The following is a 26,054-nucleotide window of genomic DNA, read 5'->3' as shown; positions in this document are numbered from 1 at the left end:
ATCATCAAAGTCAGAAGATCCTAGTATTGTTATGGTGGCATATAAATTACTTTTAACACTAGCATAAAAGTTATCAAAATTATCAAAAATAACTTTAGCTGTAACAATTTGTTAAAGAAAGCACAATATAAAAAATATAACCTGTGATCTTAATAACATAAAAAGTGAGGAGAGGAAAAGTAAAAGTGTAGAATGTTTGTATGTAATTGAAATTAAATTGTTAGATTAAAATAGACTATTATAACTAAAAAATATATTTTATTTAAGCCCTGTGGTAACCACAAAGAACCTGTTATAGGTCCAGAAAAGATACAGAAAAAGGAATCAAAGCATACCACTACCAAAAAAATCATCAAGTTACAAAACAAGACTATGAAAGGAAGAAAGGAACAAAGAAACTACAGAACAGTCAGGAAACAATGAATAAAATGGCAATAATAAGTCCTTATTATCAATAATCATTTAAAATGTAAATGCATTAAATTTTCCAATAAATGACATAAAGTGGTCGAATAGCTTAAAAAAATAAACTTTGATGTAATTCTATACTGCCTAGAGTGGAGTCAGTTTTACATTAGGGACACACACACAATTAAAGTGAAGAGATGAGAAAAGATATTCTAGGCAAATAGTAACCAAAAGAGAGCAGGAGTGGCTATACTTATGTTGAACAAAATAGACTGTAAGTCAAAACCGTCATAATAGACAAAGAAGGTTATTATTTAATAATAAAAGGGTCAGTTAATCAAGAGGATATAGCAATTGTAAATATATATTCACCCAACATCAGAGCACCTAAATATATAAAACAAATATTAATAAATCTGAAGGGAGAGATAGACAATAAAATAATAGTAGGGGACTTTAATATACTATATTCAACAATGTACAGGTTGCCTAGACTGAAAAGCAGTAAGGAAACAGCAGACTTGAACAACACTCTAGACCAAATGGACTTAACAAGTATTTACAGAACATACCATCCAATAGCAGCAGAATACACATTTTTTTCAAGTGCACACAGATCATTTTCCAGGACAGATCATATGTGAGGCTATAAAACAAGTCTTAATAAATTTAAGAAGATTGAAATCATAGCAAGTATCTTTTCTGACCACAATAGTATGTAATTTAAAATCAATAGTGGGAGGAAAATGGAAAAATTCTCAGATATGTATAAATCAAATAATATATTCCTGAACAATCAATGGGTCAAAGATAAAATCAAAAGAACGTTAAAAACCTATATATTTTAAATATATAAAATTATTTTAATAACTTTATTTTAATTGATTTATTTAAATATAGAAAATAATTTTGGGTGGCAATACCCTAAACATCAAAGATAGTACCATTTTAGTATTAAGTGTGTCAATGGGGAAAAGCCTAAGATTTAGGGTCAAGACACCCAGGTTCAGACCCGAATTCTATCATTTCCCATCATGTGATCTTAAGCAAGTTACAAATTTCCTCTGAGTTTCAGTTTTTCTCATCTATGAATGAAGAAAATGTTACTTTGTTGTATTGTTGGAATATAATCTAATATATAAAATGTATCAAAAGCTTATTTTACTTGACTAGAAATAATGTTGTTAAGGCATATATTAGAGATCCCAAGTGTGGTGGGAGGTAAACCTCTATTAAAAAACAAATGTGATTAACCTAAATTATATAAATACACACACACACACACACACATTCAACAATAAACAGATCATCCAGACTGAAAATCAAAATGTCTCTCAGAGGGAGAGAGAGGGAGGGAGATTGAAAGAGAGAACTCCTGTTTTACTTTTGTTTATTTTGAGACAGACACTCTTAAAGTATGAATATATAAATGTGTATACTTTTCCTGTTAATGAAGAATAATGAATAGACTTTAAAAATTCATCTTATTTAAAATCTTTTTTTCTTCCCCTAATCAAAAGACTCCTGTAGAGGATCTTCATGTTTTAGCTTCAGAGCCTCTTCCCTTGCTGGACCCTGTGAGATGTTTGTCCACACATAGTGACTTGCTGCTTGCTTTCCATCATATTTCAGCTTTCACAGTCAACTTTCCACTTTCCTGACCACCTAAAAAGTACCCTGTAAATATCCCTTTATCCCTTTACCCTGTCTTCATCTTTTTTTTTTTTTTTTTTTTTTTTTTTTTTTTTTTTTTTTGAGACAGAGTCTTGCTCTATCGCCAAGGCTGGAGTGCAGTGGTGCGATCTTGGCTCACTGCAACCTCTGCCCCGCCGGGTTCAAGTGATTCTCATGCTTCAGCTTCCTGAATAGCTGGGATTTCAGGCACCTGCCACCACGCCCGGCTAATTTTTGTATTTTAGTAGAGATGGGGTTTCACCATTATTGGCCATGCTGGTCTCAAACCCCTGAACGCAGGTGATCCACCCGCCTCAGCCTGACCTCAGGTGATCCACCCACCTCGGCCACCCAAAGTGCTGAGATTACAGGCGTGAGCCATCACTCCTGGCTGCCTTTATCTTTTAACCTGTTAAGAGAGTAGGTCTTAAATATTCCCACCATACACACACACACACACACACACACCAGTAATTATGTGAGGTGGCGGATATGTTCTTTAGCTTGATTGTTGCAATGCATATCACAAATTACATATGTCTATCAAAACATCATATATACCTTAAATATATATATAGAGAGATAATTTTAATTTGCCAATTATACTTCAATAAAGCTGGGGAAAAAAACCTAGAAATATTTGTAGAACATTAATCATATACTAGGTAGTAGGCATCAGGAATACAGAAGTCATGATCTTTAGAGGAACTTTTAAATATTAAAGAAACGCCCTAAACTGGGTAGTGTTTTCAAAAACAAAAGGGAAGGTAACCCTGGAAAATTCCTTCTTAATATTATGAATATTTTATTTTGAGTAGGAACTCTTTCTATGAAAGGATCATGGGGAAAATGTTGTATTAGGCATCAACTTGCTTGGAGGGATCCTAGGACTCTCCTGTTCATGATTCTTACTTGAGTCTTGTTCTCATGAATTCTATTTGTTTATAGCTATTTCTCCTCTTTAGACCTACTTTAGTGTATAAGCCTTCTGCTATCCTCTAAGATGTGGTTGCTAGTCGTTGCTATTCCATTCTCCTCATTACTTGCCATTTGATCTCGGTGTATCAGCCATTTAAACTTTTTCCTTTGTCAATGGCTGCCACATTGTTCACTTACCAGTAGTCTTCCATTTCATCCTTTGTGATGGTTACCCCAGTATATTATTACTTTAGATGCATTTTATTTCACCATGACTCTAAATTCTTGCAGATGTTCACTTACATTTTAATCACATAAAATAGTCTTCATTATTACTTAAATACATGTGTCTTTAGAATTTTTCAAAAGGTATTTTCTATCTTAACGTTATCCTGCACTTATATTTGTTCACGTAAAAGTGTAGCTATTTAAGGGATGGGTATAACCTGTAGAAAGGTTTCTCAGGTTTCTAATTTTTTTCTGAAACTTTTCACTTCAAATAGAATTTTAATTGTATTGGCTCTAAGAGAGTGCAAACCAAGTTAGTATTGAGTCAGCAGATGGAAAAATCCTTATCATTGAACAATGAAACAACTTGAATTCTTTTTTCCCCCTTTTGCCATCTGGTATCTGTGCTCATATTTGAAACATTAACCATTCAAGAAAGAGTTGTTTTTTGTATCCAGTAGTCAGAATATTTTTCTGAAGACTGGTGCTTATCTTTTCAGGAAAAAAAAAAAAAGATAAAATGCTATAAATATGAATGGAGCCCTGAACTAATATTTGACAGTCACATAAAAGCTTAAGAAAATGCAGAGTACAAAGTGAGTCTAAGGAGATGCCATTTTCAATTTATTTTCATAATCTAATTCTGTATTGCTTGTAAAGGTTAATCTAAATCCAGCAGAACCAAGCCTGTCCACTGTTTACTTGTTATAGGCACTGCTACATTATTCTAAATGCGGCAAGATGAACATGGCTCTTGTTCACAACCTAGTTGCTATTTCTTTTTGAATCATAGCAGATATAATTTTTTTCATGTGACCTTCAAATTATTAGTAGTCAAATAGTGTTCATAATGGTAAAATGCTTCTAAGAAAACACCTAGAAAGGAATTTATAATATTCACTTTGAAAATAGTGACACAATATACATTTAACCTCCAGTTATTCCAATAACCTTGCAGATCATCTTTTTCTGGATGTCTACCTACTAGATGTCCTCAGCTTCTATTTGATGAGGAAGAAAGCCAAAGGAACTCAAATAGTTTAAATATTAATTTAAATAAGAACCTAAGGAAATATCTATTCAAAACTTTAGCCCCTAAGAGTCAAGCATTACCTTATGTGGTAGTAATGGCTTCTAGATATTCTGGTGTTTTCCTTATGTATAAAACTGTTTAACTCTATTTTTCATGAGTTTTTCTAGCATAAACAAAACATAAATAATTAATCGACATTAATTCTTTATGTATTTGTAATTGTATTATGCTTGAAGCCAAATTCTTGGTCTAAGTCTAGATCTTTTAGCATGTGGGATACATTTTGCCACTTTTCAAATTGGTTTGTCTTTGAGTAAACTTTGAAGACTATTTTCTTCTTGTGGTTGCGTTTTCCATTTGGGAACTTGTTAGCAATGCCTTGGTTTCTGGTGGAGTGGATCAATTCCAGACGTTTTCTCTGTATGAATCACTAAGAAGATTCTATTAACTATCCTTTAGATTTGGAAATAATTTGTTCACTGAACAATCAGTCTGTGATGGACAAGTTTAAGAAGATTACAAATAGCACTCATTAAGTAAAAGTTAAGTGTTTTCTTGAATCAACTTGAACCTTTATCCACTGGCTTAATCTAGCGCTGGTCCATTTATTTGGTTTTGGGACAGACCCTTTAACTTTCTCTCCTAATGGAGTTAAAGAGCTTTTGGGCACAGGGAACAGTGATGTGCTCAGCTTGTCATGTTATGGGAAGAGGGCTGAGGTTGCTTTCCGTAGCTACAGAAGAGGCTTCAAAGAGAACCTCCCCTTCATTCCCTGTCCCTTATTAAGCTACACTTTCCACCTAGCAGCTCTGATTACAGTGAGTCTGAAAATGTCTCCTTCAGAAACAGTGTCCATTGCTCACTGTTTTTGCATCTTGCCTGTTACCTAAGTCTCTCTCAGTTTCTTATTCATGCTGCCAGCAAAGTGTCCTCTATTGACCTTGGCCTCTGCCTACTGGCTCCTATCACTTTAGGGACTCATCCTCCTTAATGTGGATTTTCAATTTATACTCCCACTGACTTTCAGCTCTCTCCACATCTCACAGTCACCTCTGCCACAGAGAATGTGTGGTTGCACTGATGGGTCTTCATGTAGCAGAGAGTGCTACTGCAATCTCAGGTCAGGCTTACCTCAGAGGCCACTGTTGTCTATGTGCATTAGAACAATGACAGAAACCAAAAACTCTACCAAGAACGTTACTTGTCATTTAACTCAATGTCAAGAACCAGATTACTGCTCATCTCAGCACTGGGAAGCAGGTATTATTCTTATCCCTGTTTTACAGATACGGAAACAAAGACTCAGAGAAGCTAAATACTGACGGAGCTGGGACTCACTCAGCTCTGTTTAACTTCAAATCCCATGCCTTTAACCACTGTAATATGGCAGAGGCCAGGTCACAGGGTCATGTTATGCAAAGCCCAGAGTGCTTTGAACATGGTTGCCCTCAGAAGGGGCCTGTAGGCACAGTAGATGCCCCGAGGCTTTTCAGGAGGGACGATTTCAGCGACAGACGCCTTCTAGCACATATAATTTCCTGGCAGCACAATGAGGCTAGCATATCTATCCTATTACACACAATTTCTTGGTGGATTGAAGATGTGAAGCAAAACTATGCTTTAAACTTCAAAGCACTTGTATAATGACAGAAATGGTACTGAGCTTGTAATAATAGGACCTGGTACTTGTACCCTAGGCCTGGAATTTATTAACCTTTAAATTTTGGACACATCACTCAATTTCTTACTTTACTCATCTTAATAACTGGGTCAATCGTAATTTTTAAAAGGACAATCACATGGACTTAATCTTTTTAAAAAGATTAGCTTATTTTGATAAAGGGCTTGGCATTTGATAGAAATTGAGTACACTAGAGGCAATTTTGTTTGTTTTTTGTTTTGTTTTGTTTTTAATTCTCCAAAGAAAGACTACGTCTGGCTGCTTAAAAAAGGAGAAAACCTCTTCATTGAAGTGTAACACACAGAAAAGTGCAGAAAAAAGTGTTCAACTGAATGAACTATCTCAAAATCAACTCACTTGTGAAATCACTTTCTTACTCAAGAAATAGAACATGGGGACAGCACCCTGGAAGCCATTTATGTCCCCTCCTAATCACGGAACCCTCCTTTCTCCCCAGAAGTAAACACTGTTTTGGTTTCTAACGCTATAGATCAGTTTTGCCTACTTTTTAAAGCTTTATGTAAATAGCGTCATATGAAATGTATTCCCTTGTGCCTGGCTTCTTTTGCGAAATTATGTTTGTGAGATTCATTGATGTTATTGCACGTGGGTGTAGTTTGTTCATATTAATGGCAGTAGTGTGTTTCATTAGATGAATGTACCACAATGTATTTATTTTACAGTTGGTGGATGTTTGAATTGTTTCCAATTTTTGCCTATTACTAATAATGTTTCTATGAATATTCTTGACCACATCTTTTGGTTAATATGTATACATCTTTAGTCTATATGTAGGTATGAAGTTGCTGGGTCACTAGATGTGGTATCTTTAACTTGAGGAGACAATACAAAGCAGATATCCCAAATAATGTTCCGTTCTGTCAATAGTGTGTGACTGCTTGTTGTTCTTAAGACTAACCAAATCTTGGTATTTCCAGTTATTTGAATTCTGAGGGGTTTGCAGAGGTATGTCTTTATCTTTCCTCGGCTACTATTGAGGTTTAATCACACCACTTTTTTTTTTTTTTTTTTTTTTTTTTTTGAGATGAAGCCTTGCTTTTTCACCAAGGCTGGAGTGCCGTAGTATAATCTCAGCTCACGGCAACCTCCACCTCCCGGGTTAAGCAATTCTCCTGCCTCAGCCTCCTGAATAGCTGGGATTACAGGTGTGAGCAACCATGCCTGGTTAATTTTTGTATTTTTAGTAGAGACGGGATTTTGCCATTTTGGCCAAGCTGGTCTCGAACTCCTGGCCTCAAGTGATTAACTCGCCTTGACCTCCCAAAGTGCTGGGATTACAGATATGAGGTACTGTGCCCAGCCCGTTTAACAAACCCTTTTAATATATTTGTTGGAAATTTGGATATCCCGTTTCATAAAATCCTTGTTCAGTCTCTTGCCACTTTTTGCAAATGAGTTCTGGATTTTTCTTATTGGTAGTTTGAAGTACTTTATTCTATATTAATCCTTTGTTGATTATATGTGTTGCAAATACTGTGGCTTACCTTTTCACTGTCTTAAGTGTTTTTTTAATGAAAGGAAACTTCTTAATTTTAATGTAGTCTAATTTATTAATTTCTCCTTTGATTAGTGCTTTTTGTTCTCTGGGAAATATTTCTTAACCTCAAAGTCATTTAGAAGATGCTCTCTTGCACGGTCTTTCAGAAGCTTTGTTGTTTTTATTTTCACATTTAGAGCTACAATCCTCTTGGATAGGCGATAGGAGTCTGGCTACTACATTTTTCTCCATGTTTTCATTCACCTGTGTCCTCTTCGCTTTAAGGAAAAAAATGAGACTATGGCCTGAGGAAGATGTGACTCTTTTTCTATATATCTGTGCTCTTTATGACTATCTTTTTACACATTGTCACATTTCCTGAACATAACTCCCTCTCCCCCACTTTATTAAGCATATTTGAGACATAGAATGAATTTCTTAAATGGTATTTTAGTACTCTTGTTTCTTAAGGAGATTAGGACGAAAACATTATGAAACACCCTTGATGAAAACAAAGAAGTTAATGCAGATATATCAAGCAGTTTATTCAGAGAGATGCAGGTCGTTCTTACTTTTCGAAGTTCTTCCCACTGTTCTCTGCCATGCTATGGACTAGAAGGTTCTATCCTAGGATCACTCTCAATACCTGCATTTAATCAACAATGACATCTCTTTCATTTGATAGTCAGCGATATGAATGAAGAAAGGAGGCTTCCCAGAAAAGAGGCTTCCTGCATTTTACAGCAGGGTTTGATGGGCATTGTGAAAACAAAAGAATGATTCTAGACTGTATGGAAGAGCATGGCTACTTCAGTGTCTGTTGTCATAATTTGTTTTCTGAAAAGCTTGTACATCGCTAGCTAACATACAACCATGACTAAAGTTGTAGAGGTGCTCCATCATGGAACAGGCATCCTTCATGTTTCTTTTGTCCTGCTATTTTACTTTCCACACCAAACACTGTTACAAACACAAACCATTGGTTTAGCATGAAAAGGTTGCAGTAAGGAACGTACAAATGGTGGCTTGCAGCAAGGCCTTGCACACATGTTTCTCATGGACAAAATTGGCATTTCTGCCATCTCATGTGCCTCTACTATGGTGATTGCAAAGCTAATATTTTTATGTTTCTCTAAACTGTAGCATCTTTCTGTTTGTTAAATTTATTTTTTTTTTAAGTGTAGGTCAAAATTACAAATGTCTTTTTCTTTGTCTGCTTTCCAGAGTTGACTGCAAAAAATGAAGAGGTTTCCAAGAGACAAGGCCTGTGTGAGTGTGTCAGAGGCTAGACTCATCTATGATTTACTTTCCTTTCTAACTCCTTGGGAGAGCACTGTTTTCCTGTCTCGGTGCAGTTTGCAGTTTTTGAAGGGCACACTAATAAAGGCACACTTCTAAGAAAGATAGGGAAGGCCAACTAGTGCTTCTCAACTAGTTTTAAAGAACTTCTGGCTTCTACAGATATGTGATGATATGCGTAGATATAATTGTTAAGGGCTTATCGTACAACTTAGTAAAAATTTCTGTGCTTTTTCTCTAGTACATGGCCTTTTAAAATGTCAGTAACTTTGTTAATTCCAAGCCAATTATTTTCACACTTTTCAAAGCATGAAATCACACTGGTCATATGTATCTCTATATTGGGATACAATAAAACACACACACACACACACACACACACACATTTACTTATTACTTTCATTCCCAGAGATGATGCCATTGTTCTCACTATTTTAATTTAATATGTGCAAGCTTGGTCAGTATTAAATGTTGATGGTAAAAAGATAAGTAAGATACAGATTCTGACTGTAAAGAGATTCTTAGGGTAGAATATGTATACTGATCAAAAGTTAAGCTATGGACTACAATATTTTCCCTTGAATATTCAGAAAAATACCACTTAGGACCTAAAAATTATAGTTAGCGTATTTTGAAAATTTTCCCAGTTCTGATTGCTGGCCATGTGCTCGATGTAAATAAAGAGAAGATCTTTGCTGTGAAGGTACTTACATACCAATATGCTACACTTTCTCACTTTGCATAGATTCAAAATCATGAAGCTACTACAGCAGTGCAATTTTTATTGTTATCTGGTTTTGCTTAATCTCACCGGATGGCTTATTCTTTTTTTACTTTGTTTTATTTTATTTTAAGTTCCAGGATCTATGTGTAGAACATGCAGGTTTGTTACATAGGTATACATGAGCCATGATTGTTTGCTACACCTATCAACCCATCATCTAGGTTTTTTGTTTTTGTTTTTTTTGAGACGAAGTTTCAGTCTTGTTGCCCAAGCTGGAGTGCAATGGTGTGATCTCAGCTCACTGCAACCTCTGCCTCCCGGGTTCAAGCGATTCTCCTGCCTCAGCCTCCCGAGTAGATGGGATTACAGGTGCCTGCCACCACGCCCAGCTAATTTTTCTATATTTAGTAGAGACGGCGTTTCACCATGTTAATCAGGCTGGTCTTGAACTTCTGACCTCAGGTGATCCACCTGCCTCGGCCTCCCAAAGTGCTGGGATTACAGGCATGAGCCACCACGCCCAGCCATCATCTAGGTTTTAAGCCCCATATGCATTAGGTATTTGTCCTAATGCTCTCCCTCCCCTTGACCCCCATCCCTGGACAGGCCCCCCATGTGTGTTGTTCCCCTCTCTGTGTCCAAAGCTTTTCTTTCATAATTTATCTGAGTTGAAACACTATTGTATCCATAACTTTAAATATTTTATATTCTGATATTGAGGAAGTAGATGACCTTTATTAGGTTAGGGAGTGGAGTACTAAAAGATAGTCACTCTTTCATGAAAAGAATGCAAAGCAGAAAGTTCTTGTTTCTGTTGAATTTTGTATAAATATGGCTTTGTCCAGCTAGTGAACTGTATTAAATTTTGACACCATTGCATATCTGGTATGGTTTTTTGAGGTAGGAATATGTAATTAATAATTAATAATTTTGACAAAGTACAATTTTTTTCTTTGTTTTTGACTGAGCAATGATCAAATGGATAGATTACTCATGTTAATATTTTGTAATATCTGGATATTTCTATAAACTAAGAATAAGCATAGACAACAGCAGATTGTCCCAGATCATCATTATTAATATAATCATCATGGATTACTCTATAAGGTCAAGGTGTCAGTTCTTCACAAATCAACTTATGGGCTTGATGCAATTCTGCACAAAACCCTTATGTGATTATCTGGAACTTGAGGAAATCTTATTAAAATTCACCTAGAAGAGGGAAAAAGCAAGAAGAGCTAAGAAAATATTGACAAAAAAGTTACGGATGGAAGGCTTGTCCTATGAACTCTTAAAAACTAGAACAATTCAGTGATCAAAAACTGTATTTTAACTGTCAATTTAATGCATGTATAGATATGTGAAATCTCAATAACATGTATATGAAAAAATATTCAAATTTAACTAAATCCTAGTATTCAAGTATCTATCTGAAAGTCTATCTATCTGTCATCTATGTATATTTAGAACATTTAACAAGGAAATATGCAAGAACCATATAAAGAGATCTACAGCATTTATTGAGTGATATAAAATTATTTTATTATGTCCCTAGATTAGAAAAGCATGTAGGATAATATAAATGTACAATATAAATTATCTTATGTACCCTGTAGTATACTGTTCAGTACATAAAGTATTCAATGACTATTTCTTAAATGAATGAGTATAAAAAAGTTTGTGTTGTTTTGTAATTATTGGAAGGCTTATTTCAGTATGGAATAAAATCTAAGTAAGTATTGATACATAGAAAGTAATTATCAGGATAATTTTGAAAAAACATAGTGTCCTAGGTACCTGATAAGAATATGTATGAAGGAGGTAGGTATATTAGTGAGGAGTTTCTGGAGAAACAGAATCAATACGGGGTGTGTGTGTGTGTGTGTGTGTGTGTGTGTGCGTGCGCGCACAATATATGATTTATCATAAAGAACTGGCTCATGTGATTATGGAGGCTGAGAAGTCCCATAATTGGGTGTCTGCAAGTGGAAGACCCAGGAGAGCTGGGGAGGTAGTTCTGAGAATCAGAGTGCTTGTAGTATAAGTCTCAGTTGAGGGCAGGAGAAGACTCAGTCAGGCAGAGACTGAATTCCACCCTCCTCCACCTTTTTATTCTGTTTGGCCCTTGGTAGATTGGATGATTGAGGGCAAGCCTTACAGAGTCCACCAATTCAAATGCTAATCTCGTCTGGAAACACCCTTACAGACACATCCAGAAGTAATGTTTATTCTGGGCACCCTGTGTCACAGTCAAATTGACACATAAAATTAACCACAATAGGGAAACAGGAACAGAAAAAAACTCCAAAGTTTGCCAGATTACATGGTGAAACAGGATAAGTAGAAAAATACTTACCCGAAAATAGTGTGTTGGAGAAAGAGAAGCAATCGCCTATATTTAGGCCCTGAATTAGATACTCTTTGTTTGATAGACAGGGCAATGTCAGCTTGGAAACATCTGGCATATCAGGTATTATATTCAAAGCAATAGGATATTGGGAAAACATGCATATTTCTAAGGAAGAGAGAAACTTAGAGTGAAACTTAATGACTGTTCTCTCTGATATATGATTTATTAAAATTCTTTCCAGTATAATTACTCATAAATATGGGAAATCAACTGCAATGTACTCCCAGGAATCAATCAGTTCCTTTTCTTGCTAGATCGATCCCTTGTGGGCTGCTGATCACTATTCCTGGATTTGGACCAGTGATGCAGAGTGCATTCATTATTCATTCACTTATTCCTTCAATAAATATTTGTGAAATGCCTACTCAGTGACAACATGGTGGTGGTATGGCTGCCGATTTAATAGGAATCAGCACATGGCTTCTAGTCTCTTGAGTAAAGAGAATGGGAAGTATTGGGGAAGGCAGGGGACACAAATTTGTTTGTCCAAAGAATATGTAGGGTCTGTAGAGTAGCTGGCTAAATTTGTAACTGCTGCCTAGACAGAGACACGTTATCAAGACAGGGGAAATACAATAAAGAGTAATTCACACAGAATAGGCTATGCAGGAGACCAGAGTTTTATTATTACTAATTAGTCTCCTGAACATTCGGGGATCAGAGTGTTTTTTTGGGGGGTGGGGGGGAGATGGAGTCTTGCTCTGTTGCACACACTGGAGTGCAGTGATGCAATCTCGGCTCACTGCAACCTCTGCCTCCTGGGTTCAAGCAATTCTCCTGCCTCATCCTCCCAAGTAGGTGGGACTACAGGCGCACACTGCCACACCCGGCTAATTTTGTGTTTTGGTAGAGACGGGGTTTCACCATATTGCCCAGGCTGGCCTCGAACTCCTGAGCTCAGGCAATCCGCCCGCCTCTGCCTCCCACAGTACTAGCATTACAGGCCTGAGCCATCTGGTCCGGACGGATCAGTTTTTAAGGACAACTTGGTGAGCAGAAAGACCCAGTGAGTGCTGGAGTGCCAAGAGTGCTGATTGGTCAGGTCAGAGATGAAATCACAGGGAGTCTAAGCTGTCTTTCTGTGCGGAGTCAGTTCCTAAAATCGGATGAGCCAGTTCATGGATCTGGGTGGCACCAGCTGATCTCTCAAGTGCGGGTCTGCAAAATGTCTCACGCACTTATTTTAGGAGCAGTTTAGGGAGGGTAAAAATCTTGTAGCCTCCAGCTGCATGACTCCTACACCATAATTTCTAATCTTGTAGAGAATTTGCTAGTCCTGCAAAGACAGTCTAATCCCCAGGCAAGACGGAGGTTTGTTTTAGGAAAGGGCAATTATCATCTTTGTTTTATACTATAAAGTATAAACTAAGTTCCTCCCAAAGTTAGTTCAGCCTACACCCAGGACAGCTTGGAGGTTAGAGGCAAGATGGAATTGGTTGGGTCAGATCTCTTTCACTGTGCCAGTTATAATTTTGCAGTGGCGGTTTCAAGTTGTGTGTAGATCACAAAGTGTGTGTTGACTACGTGAAAAGTAAACAATAATAAAGAGTTGAGACCAAATCCTAGGAGAAACATGGCGCTATTAGAAATTTTCTTTTTCTTTTTTTTGAGACGGAGTCTCGCTCTGTCGCCCAGGCTAGAGTGCAATGGCCGGATCTCAGCTCACTGCCAGCTCCGCCTCCCAGGTTCACGCCATTCTCCTGCCTCAGCCTCCTGAGTAGCTGGGACTACAGGCGCCCGCCACCTCGCCCCGCTAATTTTTTGTATTTTTAGTAGACACGGGGTTTCACCGTGTTAGCCAGGATGGTTTCGATCTCCTGACCTCGTGATCCGCCCGTCTCGGCCTCCCAAAGTGCTAGGATTACAGGCTTGAGCCACCGTGCTCGGCCTATTAGAAATTTTTAAGCAAGAGGAGAATATGGTCATATTTGTGTTTTAGATGGCGTGCTTAATCTACAGTGCAGAACAGAGATAAAAATCAGACAAGATTGGAAGCTGGGAGATAGGGGCCATTGCAATAATTTAGACAGCAAAGGCTACAGATTTTGTATGTTTCATAGGTTACATATTTTGGGGTCCTTTAGAAAAATACAGAATTTTGAATGCAAAATTAGATGTGAAGCTCTAGAAGGGGCCTTAAGACTCATGAGTTTTATTCTAGATCCACCTTTAGATCCAGTGAAGTAGTTTTGGTGGTCTGAACTATGGTGGGGGCAGTAGGAATGAAAAAAGATGAATGAATGAGGAAATTTGAAAAGGAACTTGGTGATTGGATGTGCAAGATAAGAACTATCAAGGACCATGCTTAGTTTTCTGGCTTGTGCAATCAATTGGCTAGATGAAGGGTCTGTTCATTGAGACAGGAAACACAGGAGGGGGGAGTAGATTTTGGTGACAATATGGGAAGTGAAGTTTTGCACCCATGCAAAGTAGAAGTGATTATGAAATATTCAGGGGTGAAGCTCAAGATAGTGAAATTTTCCCACTTCTGATGAGGCTCAATTAATTTTGGCAACTGGAGTGTTGAACATCCTGAGTAGGTGTAGATTTAAATTTGCATAATCCATAGTTAAATGATTATTGCCTCGAAGCCCTATTGCCTAGGTCTGAAAACTAATGCTGGATTATGTAGGACTCTTACTGTTTTTCTAACCCTTACTGTGGTGCCTTTCGGGATGATTTTTTTTTTCCTGGTCTGTTGCACTATAATACTGGGACATGTGCTGCTTAGCTAGCAGGTTACCCTGAAGGCTTTTAGTTCTCTGGGGAAGATGAATTTTTGGTTGTATGTGTAGGGTTTCTCTAATGTAGGTCAGTGTCTGAGCTCCCTTTGATTGTTAATCCATAGTCTTGAACTGATTATGCAACCCACGGAGGACCTGCTAAATATAATGTTTTAAAGTTCAGCAGCAAATTTCCTTCTCCACTGTCCTTTAATTTTAAAATGGCTGACAAATTTTTCTTACAGTTTTTATGAAAGTGAAGTAAGATATGACTACCAACGAATATAAAAATCTCCCCACTAGGAAAGTTTTAGACCGTTATCAAATGACTTAATATAGGAGATAATAATAGAGACTGTTTTGCAACCTAAAATATAGTATTTTCTACTGTGAAGACTGTAATTACTATTTACAGCTAGATTATAGGGAAATCTGTGGGTGTCATGGAATTCAGTTTAAAATTATGGAAACTCTGTTTGCATAATTAAAAGGCTAGTTAATAAATTCCCTCCTATTTTCTAACCTATTTAAGCAGATCATATATGTACCAATATTTCTTTGCTAACTATGGTAGAGAAGACAACCAACTTTAAATCTTCTGTTGCTGAATAATACCCATAATAACTGTGTATAATATATGACTCATAATTAGCGAATATGCCGAGCTTTTTCAAGAAATGCATTAGATATGGCATAGATACAAATTTCTGCTTCATTAAATGACTTTATGGACTATATTTTGCTGCTTTTGCACATGTGATCTTTTCCACTGTTTGATAGCAGGATTACTTTACAGCTTCTTAATGAGAATACCTTTTTTTTTTACTGAAACCTTTTCTGAAGTTTTATTGAAGCTCTGGGTGACCTATTTCTAGCAATTTTAGAGCTCTAACATTTTCTCTCCCTTATTTAAGCAGCTTTAACTTATGTTTGATTAGTGGTTTTAGAAGTAGATTCATAATCTAATTTTAGGAAGAAAATCTTTTCTTAACAGGAGAAAACAAATTTTAAAATAACCTTACATGTCACAAGGTACCTATGAATTATGGAAATGGCTCACATTCCCGGGGCACTTATTGGGTAAAGAGAGTGTGAAAGCCAGAGATGACTTCTCTTAGTTGCATTTTATTCTTAGTTGCATTTCTGCAGGAAAATTTCTCTTTATTAAGACGACTAGATAAATAAGTTCATTGATGGGTCTAAGGAATGACTGCAATACAATGTTAGGTGCTGTGATGTTATAGTAGTATAGAAGCAGATATGAGATGCTGGTACTGGGTATTTGTAGAATGGGTGGGAGGTTTCCAGGTGTCCAGGTGCCCTATATTTAAGGAAGCTTAATATTCACATTTGAATTTTGGAGCAGCTATGACTTAAACATCAAGAAATATTGTGATAAATGAATTGAGCCCTGAAAGATAAATAGGAATTTACCTACCACAGAACATGGAAAAAGGCTGGAGCAAAAATTTAGAGGCATTAATTCATATGATAATTTTTTTAATTAGAGTAAATTTTAATTTTAGTTCTAAAAGAAATCCACACACTGTAACAAACTGAAACAATACAGACATATGTAATGTAAAGAGGAAATATCCACTTTATGTTGTTGTCCTCCCTATCCCCAGCCTCTATTCATGCCTCTCTCCACATATTTAATGTCAATTGTCTGAGAGCTTCTCCTGAGTTTACTCATTTACATATCTGTGTGTGCATGCATGTGTGTATGTAATTAGTTTCATTGTTATGTAACTTGCATCATTCAATATGCCTTATCAACCCTTTCCTGTTAGTGCATTTCAGTCTACTCTATACATTTTAAGAACTACCTATCAGCATAGTATAAATATATCATAATTTATTTAACCATTGCCATATATAGGGTGTTTACAATTGCTATGGACTGAAAATCACCCCCTCTGTAATTTTAATGTTAAAATCTTAACCCCCAGGGTGATAGTATTAGGACGTGGGACCTTTGGGAGGAGATCAGGTCATGAAGGTGGAGCCCTGCTGAATGGGATTAGTGGCCTTATCAAAGAGGCCCAAGGGAGTCATTTGCCCCTTCTGTCATGTGAGGACATAGCGAAAAGAAGGCTATCTATGAACCAGGAAGGGGGCCCTCACCAGATAGTGAATCTGCAGGTGCCTTGATCCTGGAATTAGCTTTCCGTACTGTGAGAAATAAATTTATGCTGTTCATAAACTGTATCATTTATGGTATTTTGTTATAGCAGCTTGAATGAAATAAGACAACTATTTTTCTATATTACAAATAATTCTGCAATGAACTTCCATATCCATAATTATCTCCTAATTTATTCCTCTAGTTTTCTTTCCTTTCCCTCTTTTTTCCTTCCCTATCTTCACTCACTCTCTCCATCACCCTCTCACATTTATCTAAACAATACCTTTGTGCACATTTGTGTTTCTGTAGAATAGATCTTGGAAGTGGAATTGCTACAACAATTAAAATATTGATGTATATTCCTGAATTTCCCTTCCAAAAACTGTGTACCAGCTTACACTTCCATCAAAATTTAGTTGGGTTTATTTCATCATTAATCATGGATTTCTTTGCCTATTTAATGGGAAAAAGTGATAGATAGTCTTCAAATCTTTTTGTTGTTTTTCCTAAAATGGTGAATTTGAATTTGAGCATCTTTTCACACGTATTTTGGCCCAGTGAATTTCCTTAATTTTTTCTTGTTGATTTTTGTACTAGATTATTTTAAAAAGAATTTTTAGAACATCTTTATTCAGTTTGGCTATTATAATTTTTTCTGCTATATGTTTTGCAAATACGTCCTTTAAGAAAGGTTTATTTTCTAAATTTGTCTTTTGTGGTAGAGAAATTTTAAATTTTGATATAGTCAAATCTGTCAGTTTTTTCCTTGTTTCTGTATTATTTCTTTTATATCTCTTGCCTAAGAAGGACTTTGTCAGATCGAGATTATAAAAACATTCTTAATTTTTTTTTTGTATTTTCATAGTTTTTTTTTTTTTTTTTAACTTTAGGTTTTAATACACAGGGAATTTAATTTAAATTTGTATATGACATAGGGTATGGCTGAGATCTAGGTAATCACATCTATCTCATTTTCTTTTTATTTTATTTATTTATTTTTTATTATACTTTAAGTTCTAGGGTACATGTGGATAACGTGCAGGTTTGTTACATATGTATACCTGTGCCATGTTGGCGTGCTGCAACCATCAACTCGTCAGCACCCATCAACTAGTCATTTACATCAGGTATAACTCCCAACGCAATCCCTCCCCCCACCCCCCTCCCCGTGATAGGCCCCAGTGTGTGATGTTCCCCTTCCCGAGTCCAAGTGATCTCATTGTTCAGTTCCCACCTATGAGTGAGAACATGCGGTGTTTGGTTTTCTGTTCTTGGGATAGTTTGCTGAGAATGATGGTTTCCAGCTGCATCCATGTCCCTACAAAGGACACAAACTCATCTTTTTTTATGGCTGCATAGTATTCCATGGTGTATATGTGCCACATTTTCTTAATCCAGTCTGTCACTGATGGACATTTGGGTTGATTCCAAGTCTTTGCTATTGTGAATAGTGCTGCAATAAACATACATGTGCATGTGTCTTTATAGCAGCATGACTTATAATCCTTTGGGTATATACCCAGTAATGGGATGGCTGGGTCATATGGTACATCTAGTTCTAGATCCTTGAGGAATCACCATACTGTTTTCCATAATGGTTGAACTAGTTTACAATCCCACCAACAGTGTAAAAGTGTTCCTATTTCTCCACATCCTCTCCAGCACCTGTTGTTTCCTGCCTTTTTAATGATTGCCATTCTAACTGGTGTGAGATGGTATCTCATTGTGGTTTTGATTTGCATTTCTCTGATGGCCAGTGATGATGAGCATTTTTTCATGTGCCTTTTGGCTATATGAATGTCTTCTTTTGAGAACTGTCTGTTCATATCCTTTGCCCACTTTTCGATGGGGTTGTTTGTTTTTTTCTTGTAAATTTGTTTGAGTTCTTTGTAGGTTCTGGATATTAGCCCTTTGTCAGATGAGTAGATTGCAAAAATTTTCTCCCATTCTGTAGGTTGCCTGTTCCCTCTGATGGTAGTTTCTTTTGCTGTGTAGAAGCTCTTTAGTTTAAATAGATCCCATTTGTCAATATTGGCTTTTGTTGCTGTTGCTTTTGGTGTTTTAGACATGAAGTCCTTGCCCATGCCTATGTCCTGAATGGTATTACCTAGGTTTTCTTTACATAGTTAGATTTTATTTCCCAGTCTTCTGTGCATTTGGGTGAGGCCCTGTGATTAAACTGTAGCATAGAATGATAATAGAAGTAATGTATGCCACTTCCAGTCTTGGTTCATAAAAATCTTCCAAGAGAGATCCTCTATGTCTAACCTCTTCCCGAATGAACTTGGAGGCCAGGTGTTGAAGATGGTAGAGTCAAATTTGAAAGAGTTTAAATCCCAGAATTATTGCTTAGAGGAGAGTCATACACCAATTAGGAATATCCATTTTTGACTCTGTGTGAACAAGAGAGAAACTTCTTTCAATAGCTTTAAGCCACTGAGATTTTAGGGTTTATCTTTCATAGCAGTTACATAATCAATGCACAGAGTAAGACTGTGACTTAACTTTTTCCAACTGTAAGGTCAATGGTCCTAACACACTTTATTTAATAGCTTGCCATGTACTCTGTAATTTGAAATTCTACTTTTAGCATATCCTATATTTCCATAATTTTAGAAGTGATTCTAGATTCTCTTTTGTTTTATTGAGCTACTCACTTATTCCTGCAACAATACAATGGTATTTTAACTACTACAGCTTTGTAATTTTTCCTGGTATCTGGTAGCAGAATTAGCTTTTAAAATTGAGGTCTGTCTTGTTCCTTTGAAGTATTCCGTGACTCTTAGAATACAATAGAAAATCTCTAACGTGATCTATAAAGCCCTGCATGATTTAGTCACTGTCTGTCTTTCCAGATGTATCCCTCCTTCTCTGCTTCTCAGCTGCTTTAATTTTCTGAAAATGTAAAGTATCTTAGGACCTCTGGACCCTCACAAATGGAAGTTTCACAGATATTTTTCCATTTGCCTGAAAGAGTTGAGTGTATCCAGATAAACTCTTGCTCCCATATGACTTTGATCTGTTATGTAAAGAGAGAGAAGTCATTACTGATTCCATTTAGTCATGAAGACATTCTTAAGTATAAATAACTTAAGGACATGTGAGGTCACATGGAAAGGAAGAACTTGACTTGGAGAATTTTGATTTTTTTTCCATATCTTACCCATAGATGAATCAGTTCTCCACTGGCATCACATGTTTCTCATCATGTAAATAAAAAATGATGAATATCAAAGTTTTCTTTAGTAACCCCAGAGACATTGATTGTACCCTATGTTGTGTATTGTACAAGTATGAAATTTAATGGAACTTTTAAGTGTATGGCTTACAAATAAATATTTCAATGTCTAATCTTATTGCATTAACTATAGGCCTGTTCAAGAGCAAAAATAACACTGTATGCAAGTTTTATATGAAATTATAGATCTTTTCCACCTAGGGGTACTCTCTGTCTCAAGCTCCTATATATTGCTGTATAAGTCAAGGTTCTGGCAGCAAATAGCACTGCAAATAGTGTAACTGGAGAGTGTTTTATAGGAGATGACAGACAATGGTGTGGGGTGGAGAAAAAGAAACAAATAAGAGATGGTGCAGTGCTCCAGAGTTGGTACTAATGGGGTCCTGTTACCAGCCCCAAACCTGAGAGAATCAGGAGAGAGAGAAGTTACTGGAAGTTGAAGACCAGGTCACCTGACAGGAACCATCCCTTTAAAATAGGAGCTTAACTAACCTGCGGTGACATGGCAGAGAGAGCCATGGGAATCAATCCTTGCTCCTGTTGTCTTTCTACTCTGTGGTCTTCTGCTGGAGTCTTCTGTTGGTCAAACCCAACTGGAAGCTAAAGGGGAAGGTAGCCGCATTCATAAGGGCTGTTAAGCTCTTGAAGTTCAAAGCTGGGTAATAAGGATAGAGAAAATTTGGAGGGAGAAAAGAAAATATCCTGCACACTCTGATGTATCTTGAATTTCTTTTTTAGGGTATTTATAGGGTGAAGATTAATTTCACATATTCCCAAGTTCCAAACCAATACTTCCAACACTATCAGTTGAGCCTTGACTTTCCATATTACTTTCTGAACACCCTTCTAAATTATTATGCATAATAGAGTATGTTCTGGAGTATGTGGTCTGGGATATGCTTTTCACTGTTTCATAGTAGTTTTATAAAATGCTTATTTGATTTGATAAGACTTTCCTATTTTTTTTTTCCTGATTTAAGAGTTTCTTTTAGCATTTAGTATAGATCTAGATGATTAAGTGTTTTCAAACTATATGGAAAAAAAACTTGTTTCTCTACTGTGTGTTATACTTTTACAAATATGTGGAGCATTGTATCTAGTGTGTTATAGGCATATGTAAAGTATGGCTGAATAAATGAATATAAATTTATTTAAGAATATATTGACGTATATATGTTCAAAAATAGTAGAATAAAGCAATGTATACTAGAGTTAAGGTTTGAAGACATTACATGACATTTACTTAAATAAAGACAGATTTATACACTCAAATAACAGGATGAATGGTTCTCATGTAAATAGGAAAGACCAAATAAAGCATTTATTGATTCACTTGATATTATTAAATACATCATGTAAAGGATTCTCACCAGAATGTAAAAGGGGACACATGTAAATTGGATTTCATGTCCAGATACAAGGGTTCCTCAAGGTGTCTGGGCACTTCCCCCAGTATCAGCTCCAGTGAGGATTCAGGTACTAGGTGTCTAGTACAGAGCTGCTCCAAGATGCAGAGGGGATTCTAAACTTCTCAGAGGAAGGGGGATGCCTTCAAAACTTCTGTTTTATCAGTTGTGATCACCATCTGAGGCTGATATTTATTCAAATTACTTTGTACCAGGTATTTGGCTAAATAATTTTTATGAGTTATCTCATTTAATTTTTACAATGAAGTAGATATTATAAGTATTCCTGATTTAGAGATACACATTGCATACTATTTGTAATCTTTTTGACTCATCTTCCTCTCTCAACAGTAAGTTCATCGAGGCCTTCGATACATCTTTTATCTTGTATCTTTATATCCCTGGCCTTAAGAATAGTTATCAGTACATGTAGTTATACTCCAAATATTTGAATGAATGTTGGTTTAGTCTATTTTGATCTAATTTCTAGACATAGGTTTTATGTGATCATTTTAAAATAAAGTGACACTTTGATTCTTATCATTCAAAGCCACAACATTTCTGGAACAATAATTTATTTTATTAAATCCACTAAAATATTTGTCAGATTAAAATAAAATCCCTCTTGGGTTTTAGTTCTCTGTTCTGTATGTGTATTTAATTCAAATTGGATGAAAGACTGATAATCATGAATTTCTGCTATTGAAGAAAATGGAATAAAAGACTTCTTGGCAAAATAGTCAGTTTTTTAACTTGCAAATTAAATTATAGTGTAGATTTGCTATCTTGCCCCCATTAACTTCTTGCCCTCTTTGACTATCTGAGTCCCGCGGGGATCAGATTTCCCGTAGCCCAATATAACATGCTATTGATCACCCCTTCTGCTTTGCCACTTTCACCTTCCAGTACAAATTGGCCGGTGTCAAGTGAAGGAAGAATGTGGAGGGGGAAGATAATTAATTTACCCTCACATTGAAATTAGATGCATTCTAAAAGGAGGCAATCATCTGGGCTTGGATCCCTGAGGATCTACCACTTTTGGGTTGTAAATTCCTCAGCTAACTTATTCTAAAGTATCAGGAGCATAAGTAAACACATTTTTCATACATCTGTGTGTACTGGGGTGAAAAGGATTGGATGGTACCCTAAAGTAAAACCTAGCAGTGACCTTTTAGAAGTTTGTACACAGTTTTCATCACATTGTGTCTCAAAGTTGAAATTATATACTCTCAAAATATTGGAAACTTCTTTGAAGCCATGGAAACAGCATATGAGATGGGAGATGACTGGACAGCAGAATAAGACCTTCCTATTATGACTATTGTTCTTTCACTGTGAATATCTAAAAGTGTATCTTCATAAGTCACTTTCTTTAGTTACAGCTTTGAGGACGTCAGTGCTTTTAGAATCAAAGATACTGTCATAAAAGGAAGCACAAGCCATGGAACTGTTTATAATATGATTATAAACAATTTTTTCTCTAATACTTATAGTTCTGCTTTCATGCTAAATAATGTATTTGAAGATTTGAGTCAGTAATCTTCCTAAGCAGAGTGACAGGAGCCTCCAAGGCATATATACAAGGCTGTTTCACTATTCTGCAGCATTTCAGAATGCCTGTTATTTAATGCAATACAGATAAATTAACATGTAATAAAGCTTCCAGTAGTGATACTAATTTACAACAATAGGAGAACAAAAATGTAGTTAATAATTGTAATTCTTCCAGAGGGTTTCCTTCTTATTTCATTCTATTATGGCAGTGAAAATGTGTTTAGGGAGTAACAGAGTACTGTTCTCCAGAACCCAGTGGCAATCCTCTTAACACTATACTTGTGGTGAATCCCTAAGTTGTAAAATACTCCCTGAATTTTTCTTTTTCTTTTTTTTTTCTTTCTTTCTTTCTTTTTTTTTTCTTTCTTTCTTTCTTTTTTTTTTCTTTTTTTCTTTTTTTTTTTTTTTTGTTGCTGTTGTTGTTTTGTCTCTGCCAAGTTTTGGTATCAAGATGATGCTGGCCTCACAGAATGAGTTAAGGAGGAGTTACTCCTCCTCAATTTTTTACAGTGGTTTCAGTAGGAATGGTACTAGATCTTCTTTATACATTTGATAAAATTGCATTCTGAATCCATCTGGTCCCAGGATTTTTTTTTTTGGTTGGCAGGCTTTTTATTACTGATTCAATTTCAGAACTCATTATTGGCCTGTTCAGGGATTCAGTTGCTTCCTGGTTCAGCCTTGGGAGGTTATATGTGTTCAGGAATTAATCAATTTCTTCTAGGTTTCCTAGCTTGTGTACATAGTGGTGTTCATAGTAGTTTCTGAGGGTTTTTTTTTTTCCTGTGGGGTCAGTGGTAACATCCCCTTTGTCATTTGTGATTGTGTTTATTTTGGATCTTCTGTTTTCTTTATTAGTATAGCTAGTGGTCTATCTATCTTACTGATTTTTTTTCAGAAAACAAACTCCAGGATTTGTTGATCTTTTATATGGTTTTCACTTCTCAATTTCCTTCAGTTCAGCTTTGATTTTTACTTCTTGTCTTCTGCTACTTTTGGGGTTGGTTTGCTCTTGTTTCTCTAATTCCTGTAGTTGTGATGTTAGGGTGGTAATTTGAGATCTTTCTAACTTTTTGATGTGGGGGTTTAGTGTTGTAAACTTGCCTCTTAACACTGCCTTAGCTGTAGGACTGGACAAAAATTTCATGACAAAGACAAAAACAAAACTTGACAATGGGACCTAATTAAACTAAGGGACTTCTGTATGGCAAAAGAAACTAACAACAGAGCAGACAGACAGTCTACCAAATGGGAGAAAATATTTGCAAATTACGCATACAACAAGCATCTAATATCCAGAATCCAGAAGGAATTTAAACAAATTCACAAGCAAAATGTAAACAGCCCAATCAAAAACTGGGCAAATGACATGAACAGACACTTTTCAGAAGAAAACATACACATGGCCAATAAGCATATGCAATAATGCTCAACATCACTAACCATTAGAGAAATGCAAACTAAAGCCACAATGAGATTATCATTTCACACCAGTCAAAATGGCTATTACTGAAAAGTCAAAAAATACCAGATGCTGGTGCGGTTACAGAGAAAAGGGAATGCTTATACACTGCTGGTAGGAATGTAAGTTAGTTCAGCCCTTGTGGAAGGCAGTTTGGCAATTTTTGAAAGAACTTAAGACAGAATTACCATTTGATCCGGTTATCCCATTACTAAGTATATACCCAAAGAAATATAAAACATTCTACCTTAAAGACACATGCATGCATGTGTTCCCTGCAGCACTATCCACAATAGCAAAGACATGGAATCAACTTAAATGACCATACTTGATAGGCTGGATAAAGAAAATATGGTACACATACACCATGGAACACTATGCAGCCATAAAAAATAAACAAGATCATGTTCTTTGCAGGAATGTAACTGGAGCTTGAAATCATTATCCTAAGTTTACTAACACTGAAAAAGAAAACCAAATACTGCATGTCCTCACTTGTATGTGGGAGCTAAACACTGAGTACATATGTGTGCAAAGAAGGGGACAAGAGACATCAAGGCCTGCCTGATGGTGGGGGGTGGGAGGAGGATAAGGACTGAAAAACTGCCTTATCAGTTACTGGGTTTATTACCTGGGTGATGAAATAATCTTTACCTCAAGCCCCTGCGACATGCAACTTACCTATGTAACAAACCTGCACATGTACCCCTGAACCTAAAATAAAAGTTAAAGATAAAAAATAAAAAAAATAAAATACTCCTTGAGAGTGATGTGGGCAGTAGGGAAAAAATTTGGGTTTATTATTGAAAAGCAATAATTTATGCATCAGGAGATCCCAATTGTTTTGATCTTGTATCTAAGTTATGTTTATCTCAGTGAATTCTTGGCCTAATGTCCTTCCTATTCTGCAATTAACATGTTTAGTAAGGATTGTAGTATTGGTCAACCTTTCCAGTGGGAAGAAAGGGGAATGCATAAATGAATTTGTCTTAGATGAGCAGCTTATTAATTTAGAGTAAAAGATATGTTACAAGCAATTCTGGGACATTTTCATTGCTGTCACTCATATATTATTTAAAATGTGCTAAAAAACATTAAAAAATGAAGCAACTTGTATTAAAATCTGAATTAGTTCAGGTGACCTTCAGAAATCAATCACTTTAAATCACATTTCTACCTTGCTGTGATAAAAAAAAATGTGCATATAATGGGAAAATTTAATCACTCATAACAGATATTTTTAGCTATATAAATCAGTTCAAAGAATAATAATTGAGCATTGCTGTGTACCAGGCATATTGAAGGTAATCAAAATAAAGAAAAGTTGGTGTCTGATCTTAGGCATTATTATTTAAGTAAACAAGCTGGATAAATCTTACCTCAAGGAGAGGATTCTAGGAAATCCTTCCCCCCCTCCCCCCAAAAAATGGAGTATGGATGGCTTTCTGGCTGCCAGAGAGGAGGATAGTAAATGGAGATTTGGCTCAATGTTCCCATGATAGGTTAGTTAGGTTTGAGTGGGCTAACATATGAAGTCAGGCTACCTCCAAAATACTGGGTAGCACATTCTGATCAGTCCAATATACAGCAACGTTACGCAGAGAGGTCCTTTGGCTTGATGTGATGATTTCATCTTTTTCAAACCATTGTCAACTTTTCTCTGGGGCCAA

This window comes from Macaca fascicularis, chromosome 15, assembly GCF_037993035.2.
Source record: "Macaca fascicularis isolate 582-1 chromosome 15, T2T-MFA8v1.1".
Classification (NCBI taxonomy): Eukaryota; Metazoa; Chordata; class Mammalia; order Primates; family Cercopithecidae; genus Macaca; species Macaca fascicularis.
The sequence above is the reverse complement of the archived record's forward strand: the minus strand, read 5'-3'. Positions refer to the sequence as shown.